Source organism: Penaeus vannamei, chromosome 18 (genome assembly GCF_042767895.1).
Source record: "Penaeus vannamei isolate JL-2024 chromosome 18, ASM4276789v1, whole genome shotgun sequence".
NCBI lineage: Eukaryota > Metazoa > Arthropoda > Malacostraca > Decapoda > Penaeidae > Penaeus > Penaeus vannamei.
In genome coordinates, this window is record NC_091566.1 from 2,252,766 (window position 1) to 2,260,265 (window position 7,500).

The window sequence follows — 7,500 nt, forward strand, 5'->3', positions numbered from 1 at the left end:
CCGAGAATAACGCAGAGCCTGAGCAGGGCGTGCATGGCGAGCAAGGAATGGCGGGAGGTGCAGCTTGTGGAGGCGGCGGGAGCGAGGCGGGGAGTGCACGAGGCCCTCGGGAGTGCGGGCTGAGTGGCCGGCCTCGCGAGGGTCGTGCGCGAGTGACGGATGGCGTGGGATGTGCACCAGCATTTTTACGCGTCCTCGAGAAGTGCAACGAGAGTCTGTCCTTGCCGTCGGGACCAACCCCAGGCCGCCTCAGGAGCACTGCAGTGGCGTGCCCTGTCGTTCCCCGCCCTGCGCCAGACCCGGCCCCTCTCGCCTGGTGGCGGAGGAGCCCGTGCCAGCTCCCCTAAGGTGTCACAGGTCCTACCCTCAAGGCGTTTCACACGTCCGGCTAAGGTGATTCAGTCCTACCTGAGCTCTCCCAAGGGAGCCGTCCCTGTTTTTACCTCTTTTTCTCCCGCCGGAGAAGCCAGCTCCTCCCTCACGGTTGCCTCGGCTCCCCAGGTCATCTCTGTTGATCTCTTTCCGCTTTGTCTCGAGCAGCGGTGGCGATATTTGACCCCAGCGACCCCTGTGTCTTAGCGCAGGGTTGCGCGGCGTCGACGCGGCCATGTTGGTCGAGTCGTAAATCTCGGTAGCAATGCCGGGTAAACAAGGCGGGACGACAAAGGCAAAGCCGCGGTGCAGGACATTCCGGTATCCGAAGCCGTGCAGCGTCCAGGGTCCAGTATTCCCTTATTTTGAGACTACCTTCACTGATACGGTGATGAAAGTATCCATAGACTCTTCTCGTTAAATCCTGTCTGTCCTGTTGTCCGTCACTCGTTTATAATAGAGGCGTAACGATCCTATTCTGTAGTGATTCAAAAAGCACAATTTATTATATTCAGGCCCCAGAGGAGTCCGAGTCACGGCACAATGGTAATCCTCACTGAACGACGACGACAGTAGCGAAGGATATATAGTTTTATAGAGCGGAGTGCAAAAAAAAAGAAAGAAACACACACACACACACACACACACACACACACACACACACACACACACACACACACACACACACACACACACACACACACACACACACACACACACACACACACACAACCGAGAAATATTACACCTCGCGGTCTGCCTCTCGTGTCGGGCGCCATAACTCATTTCGAGAGCCGCCCGATCTTAGGCGCAGGCTCTCTTCCGGGGCCTTTCCTCCAGACTGGCTTCTCATTTCCTTACGCTCCCCCTCGTAGCCCCTTGCGGTCCCTCGTGGCCTGGTCTTTGAGAAATAGCCCCGGCCTACTTGACTAGAGGAGCGACCTGAGCAGCACCTTGCCCGACGTTCCTTTAAAGATCTGTCCCGACTCGCTTTCTTGGGATTGAACACGAAGTACACTTTCCCGGGTCAGTTTGTATTGGAAATCTCCCTGACCTTGCATGGGCGTGTGCAGTCCGTGTTATTGGAATTTCCGACTTTGTTTCGCAATTGTCATATTTCTGGCAGGTCCTCCGTCCCCCTTTCGCTCTCTTTCGTTGTCCTGCTTGGCCCTCGCAGTGGCTCTCCTTGCTGTTTCCGTTATGCTTCGTCCATCCCGATTGTCCTAGTTTGGCTACCCATTTTCCCATTCCTCGTCTGTGTCATATTTTCTAATCCTTTGATTCTTTATGAGTCCTCTCTTAGGCGTGTTTCATTCTCTCTTTCTTCTTTTTCTTGCTCATTCTATTCCTTCTCCACCAATTTGTCCCTCTCCTACTTCCTTTTCTTGCTCCGTTTACCTTCTTTCCCCACCCTCCTCTGTCTCTCTCCTTCTTCCATTTTCCGTGCGTCGTATTTCACTCATTAATTTCATTTAGACTTTTTTCTCTGTGATATTGCTGCCCGATTCTTTCTCGTCCTTTAACTTCATTTGTCTTGATTACTGCAGTTTTCTTCTGCTTCTCCATCTTAATTTGAGTCTGTTTCTTCCTTCCCAGTTTTCTTCCTGATCCTTCCTGCGACTTATTCATGCCTGGTCCTTCCGTAGCCACGCCCCCAAGCGCGAGCTCGAGGGCCAGCGCCTGCTTGAGCGTCACATCACGGAGCGGGTATCACGTATCGGAGGGCAATGGCGCACGTTATGGTTTTTATCCTTGCATCCTTCTGGCTCCTTCCCCTCTCCTTCCTCCTCCTCCTCCTTCCTTCTGTCTTCTTTCAGGGCCGTGTCTTCTCTCCTGTCTGCCCCCCTCCCTCCCTCCCTCCCTCCCTTCCTCCTCCTCCAAGACCCTTTCTGTTCTCTGCTTCCCCCTCTTCCTTGGTCCTCCTCCTTCTTCCGTGGTGCTCTTCCCTCCTCCACTCCGTCCCCTCGCCTCCCCTCTTCACGGCCTCTTACATGGCTGCTCTTTTAACCCTCGCGGTGCATTTTCCGCTGTTATTTTCTTTATTAGTTCGCGCTCTTTTCTCCATCGCTTTCCTTAACTTTCAATCTTCGAGTGTCAGGTTTTTGTTTGTTCATTTATTGTATGTAATTCCTATGGTTCTCGCGTTGATGTTGTTTTTGTTAACTTTGAGGATTTTAGTTGCGTGATGCTGTGCCAGGCGTGGTCTATTAATCTCTGATGTTTATTCATATATTCTATTGGCTTTTTGTCTTGCGTTGGCACGGCTCCTCACGCTCTCTTCTTTTCAAGTCCTCAAAAGTAAAGCTCCTGGTTCTTGAACTGCGACGCCCGAGCTCAGGTGGCTTCCTTGCGCCCCAGTGTTGCCCGCGCTTCCCCCTGTCTCTTTCCACGCTTCTTTCCAAAATAATTCGGATCCTTGCGGCGGCATTCACCTCCCCCCCCCCCCCCCACACACACACACACACGCCGCCTCCGACCCGCCAATGTCGCCGTTGATTGCAGTTTCTTCGCCTTGTCTCCCCCTCCCCCCTCCCCCTCCCCCTCGGCGGCACGCTCTCCCCTCCCTGTCGACCCCCCCGGCCCCTCCAATTTGGCATGGACGGCAGCCTTTGTACACTGCTCCCACAGGGGCGGCGGCCGCTTTTGGCAGGAGGAGAACGGGGCTGGGTTTTCATTAAGGTTATTTTCCTCTCTCCTCTGCTCCTTGGAGTTTGCATACCGCGCGCCGCTCCCTGGCTCGTTCCCCGCCATCATCTTCATTCCAAACGGCGGCGGAAACACGAGCGAGGTGCAAACGAGCCCTCAAAGCGCGTCCGTCAGGAACTCCCGCCGCTTTACAGCTCGGGAGTCCCGCGGGCGGCCGGGAATGCGAGAGAATGTTGCCGTCGCGGCTCCTCCCCGGTGGCGCTCGGGACGTAACTTGCTTTGTGTGCGTCTCCGGTGGGAATCTTTTTGCATTTCCTGGCTCTTACGAATTATTGGTAAATATATTTTTTGTGTGATCATTTTTACTCGGAAGATTTAAACGCCTGCTGTTCGTTTGTCCGTGGATGTGGAGGGGCATCTGCATGTGACGTCATCACCAGACCGCCCTTCCCTTCCTCCCGTTTTCGCCTCCCTTCCATTCTCAGAAACGACACGATCTTGCGTTCGAGGGACATGTTGCTATAGAGATCCTATTGATCTCTGCTCCACGGATATGTATTCGGCCAGGTTTCGATTGATGCGTTTGCGCCAGGCGGAAACAGGGTCCCTCCGGCGGTGGGGGGTTTTGCCCGCACCGCATGGGGAGGAAACACTTGCCCAAGTACCCTCCGCTGGGCTTGTATTCCTTGGGAGGGGAGCGAGGGCGGCGCTTCCCTCCCCGCAGGGAAAAAAAGGCTCCCCGGGGAATACCCTCGGCGCGCGCCACAAAAATATTCACAGCCAGATTCAGGAGCGAAAAGCAAATCGAATATTTTTATCCGGAGTATAAGGAAGCGGAAAGTTGCGAACCTTAAATGATATTTGTCGATCTGGGAGAAAATAAACTTGTGCGTCGCTGGAAAGGTCAGGAAGGGATATTACAGGCAACCGAAATATAAGAACGAGTAAAGTCGGAATCACGAAAGTTAGAAAATGAAAATTGATTTCCTAAAGGAAAGTTTATGGCCATTGGCGCAGATGTGCCGTTGGAAGGAGGAGGCGCGGGCTCGCCTTTCCTTCTTCTTCCTGTCTTTCGGTTTTCCCTTTTTTATCTCCCTATGCTACTTTCCGCCACCTCCTCTCTACTTTCTCTTCTCCTTACCACATCATCTAATTTTTTCCGTCTTCTCACATCCTCGTCTACGTATTACCGCAGGATGTATTCATAAGTGCTCTTGTTCTTCCTTGCTTCCTTGCCCTTCCTTACTTCGTTGACCTGCTGTCTTATCCTTCCTTGCTTCCTTGACCTGCTGTCTTGTTCTTCCTTGCTTCCTTGACCTGCTGTCTTGTTCTTCCTTGCTTCCTTGACCTGCTGTCTTGTCCTTCCTTGCTTCCTTGGCCTATTGTCTTGTTTTTCCTTGATTACGTGACCTGCTGTCTTATCCTTCCTTGCTTCCTTGACCTGCTGTCTTGTCCTTCCTTGCTTCCTTGACCTGCTGTCTTATCCTTCCTTGCTTCCTTGACCTGCTGTCTTGTCCTTCCTTGCTTCCTTGACCTGCTGTCTTATCCTTCCTTGCTTCCTTGACCTGCTGTACACGGAGACCCTGGAGAACCGCCCACCCGCCTCACACACCTTGGCTTGCTTCACGCCCCCGACGCCTCCGAAAACTCTTCTTCTATTTTCGGTGCAGGAGATCGCGCCCACCTGCTTTACCTGTCTCTCTTTGCACGGCGGAAGTACTCACCTTGGAGGGCGGTGTGGGTGGGAGAGGGGGAGGGGGAAGGGGAAGGGCGGTGTGGGTGGGGGAGGTGGAGGGGGAGGGGGAAGAGGAGGGGGAGGGGGAGAAGGGGATGACGAGGAGGGGGAAAGGGGAGGAAGAGGAGGAAGGGGATGGGGAGGAGAGGGGAAGGGGATGGGAGGGGAAGGGGAGGGGGAGGGAAGAGGAGGAAAGGGGAAGGGGATGGGAGAGGAGAGGGAGAAGCGGAGAGGAGGATGGGGGAGAGAGAGAGAGAGGGGGAGAAAGGGAGTGAGTGAGAGAGAAAGAAAGAAAAAGGGAGTGAGTGAGAGAGAGAGAGAGAGAGAGAGAGAGAGAGAGAGAGAGAGAGAGAGAGAGAGAGAGAGAGAGAGAGAGAGAGAGAGAGAGAGATAGGGGGAGGGAGGGAGAGGAGAAGGGGGAGAGGAGAGGTAGAGAATGAGAGAGAGAGAGAATTAGAGATAGAGAGAATTAGAGATAGAGAGAATTAGAGATAGAGAGAATTAGAGATAGAGAGAGAGAGAGAGAGAGAGAGAGAGAGAGAGAGAGAGAGAGAGAGAGAGAGAGAGAGAGAGAGAGAGAGAGAGAGAGAGAGGGAGGGAGGGAGGGAGGGAGGGAGGGGGGAAGGAAGGGAGTGAAAGAGAGAAAGAAAGAGAAAATGGGAGTGAGAGAGAGAGAAGACAGACAGACAGACAGACAGAGAAACAAGAAAGCTAAGTAAATATAGTTTACCAAGTAAGTAAATACGGGAGATGGGAGGCTTCGCGCGAGTTGACACAGCGAAGGGGACGAGCGCTGGGATGATTAATGATTGGAGGAACACGAGTAGCGGGCTTGGAGGGGCGTGACCTCGCTACTGACGGAGGACACCGGCAGTTAATGATTCCTGAAACGACGAAGGCATGGAAGGCGATGCCGATGGCGCCCGCTCGAGCTTGTCGCTGGGAGAGGACTGGCTTCACGTCGAGGTCGCTGTGTCGGCCAAATGATAACCGAACTCGACGTGATTTGTTTACATTTGGAATTACTGCTCTGTGTTGTGGGTTGTGGGTTGTGGGTTGAGGGTGATTAAATCGCAGAATCTGTACTGAAGGAGCCGGTGACAGGGTTGATGGCCGAGCGCTGGAGGAAGCAGGCGAAGGGGGTAAAAGCGTGATGAGATCAACGCTAAAACGCGACCAGCAATCGGGTGGGGGCGTGCGTGGAGGAAATATATTTCAGAGGGTGGCATCAGGTGCAAATTGACACGGAATTGAACTGCTGGCATCCCATAGGTTTACTGATATGCCATTGATAGGTTTAAACAACGCTTTGGCGGGAGTGACGGGGGGAAATCCACAAGAAGAGACGGAATTGAAAAGACGAAGAAGAGACGAAGCCCGAGAGAGAAGAGGCTTGTCGGCGGTGGCGTCTTCGTCAGTCTCTCGATGGGGCGGATGTCGAGGCAAGGAAGCTGCCTCCCTCGCCAAGGAAGGTAAATGATACAGTAGATTTCCCTCGTAATTTAGATTCCTCAGGGCTAAAGTGACGTTGATTTAATTATGCTAATTTAGATAATGCGATGATGAAGCTCTAGCGTGGCGGACGGTGTGGCGGGAGATATTTTTGGGATGAGTGTTTAGGAGTCGATAAGACTAAAAAATTAGGACGATCGGCCTCGTTTCCCAGGCCTGGGCGACGGGGTCTTTTTGGTTGTGCCGAAGCTGCCTCTTCGTCCACCTTGTTCATCGCTGGCTTTGGGGCGTTACGGGGGACCTTGATTAGGAAACAGCAGCATGACGTATTCAAACACATTCATTGTCAAAAAAGCTGCAGGTATTAATACCAATGAAAGGCCCGTGCAGCAGCGGCGTTGAGCTCGAGCGAGTCTTTCGCTGGGCTCCGAAACAGGATTATGCAAGCGCGGCGGGATCGGCGAGCGAAGCCAGACGTGCGCTGATCCACGGACCTGCCTGCCACTCCCTCACCTCCCACTCCCTCACCTCCGCCCTCGTGATTATCCGATTATCGCTCATTAGCCCCTTAATATCACCTTTGCCACGTCGCCTCTGCAACTGCTTGCATCGCTCTTTGCCGGGCCAGTCCTTCGCCCCTTCTTCCCTCTCCATTCCTTCGCCGCAGCACCAGCCGCCCCCGGGTGCTCCCCCAGGCGCTCGCCCTTCCCCAGCGGCACCTGCGGCACCGCCCTCGCCCCAGCCGCCGTCTCTCCCCATCGTCGAAGCGCTCGCATCACCCTTATATACACAGAGCAAAAGGGATATCCAGCTTTGATTTATATGTATTGACGCATGTGCTCGGATATTTCCCTGTAAGTATTGCGGTTGGGAACCTATTCCCGTATTGGACAAGGCATCGAGAGGGAAATGGACCGCCGTTTCCATTACGGCTGCGTACGCCCGGACACCTGTGCGAGGAAGGAGATGGTTGTTCAGGGGAAAGTGTGTAGGAAACGAATGTCTTTTGCATGCGTTTATTTTTTTTCTTTCTTTCGAATAAGAATTCACTTCGTTTTTCCTCCCTCCGCACACATCTGTCCACACCCTCTTCCAGACACACACAGACACACAGGCGCTCCACACAGGCACCCTCCTGTTATCATGCAAACTGTTGATCTATCACAGAAGCAATAATTTTGATCAGCTCTGCTCCACCAACCACTTAGCTTCATCCACACAAATGCGCTCTGCGTAAGCCGTTAACATTAGCTTATCAGACCAATTTCGGCCAAAGCGTCAGCCCTGTCAGCCCC

At 53.4% G+C, this 7,500-nt stretch overlaps 1 protein-coding gene across 16 annotated transcripts in view; it reads left to right on the forward strand.

Moving 5' to 3' along the window:
* The window catches only part of LOC113800342 (serine-rich adhesin for platelets), a 631,319-nt gene that overhangs the window by 488,896 nt on the left and 134,923 nt on the right, over positions 1 to 7,500 (forward strand). The gene's annotated exons all lie outside the window — the stretch shown is intronic.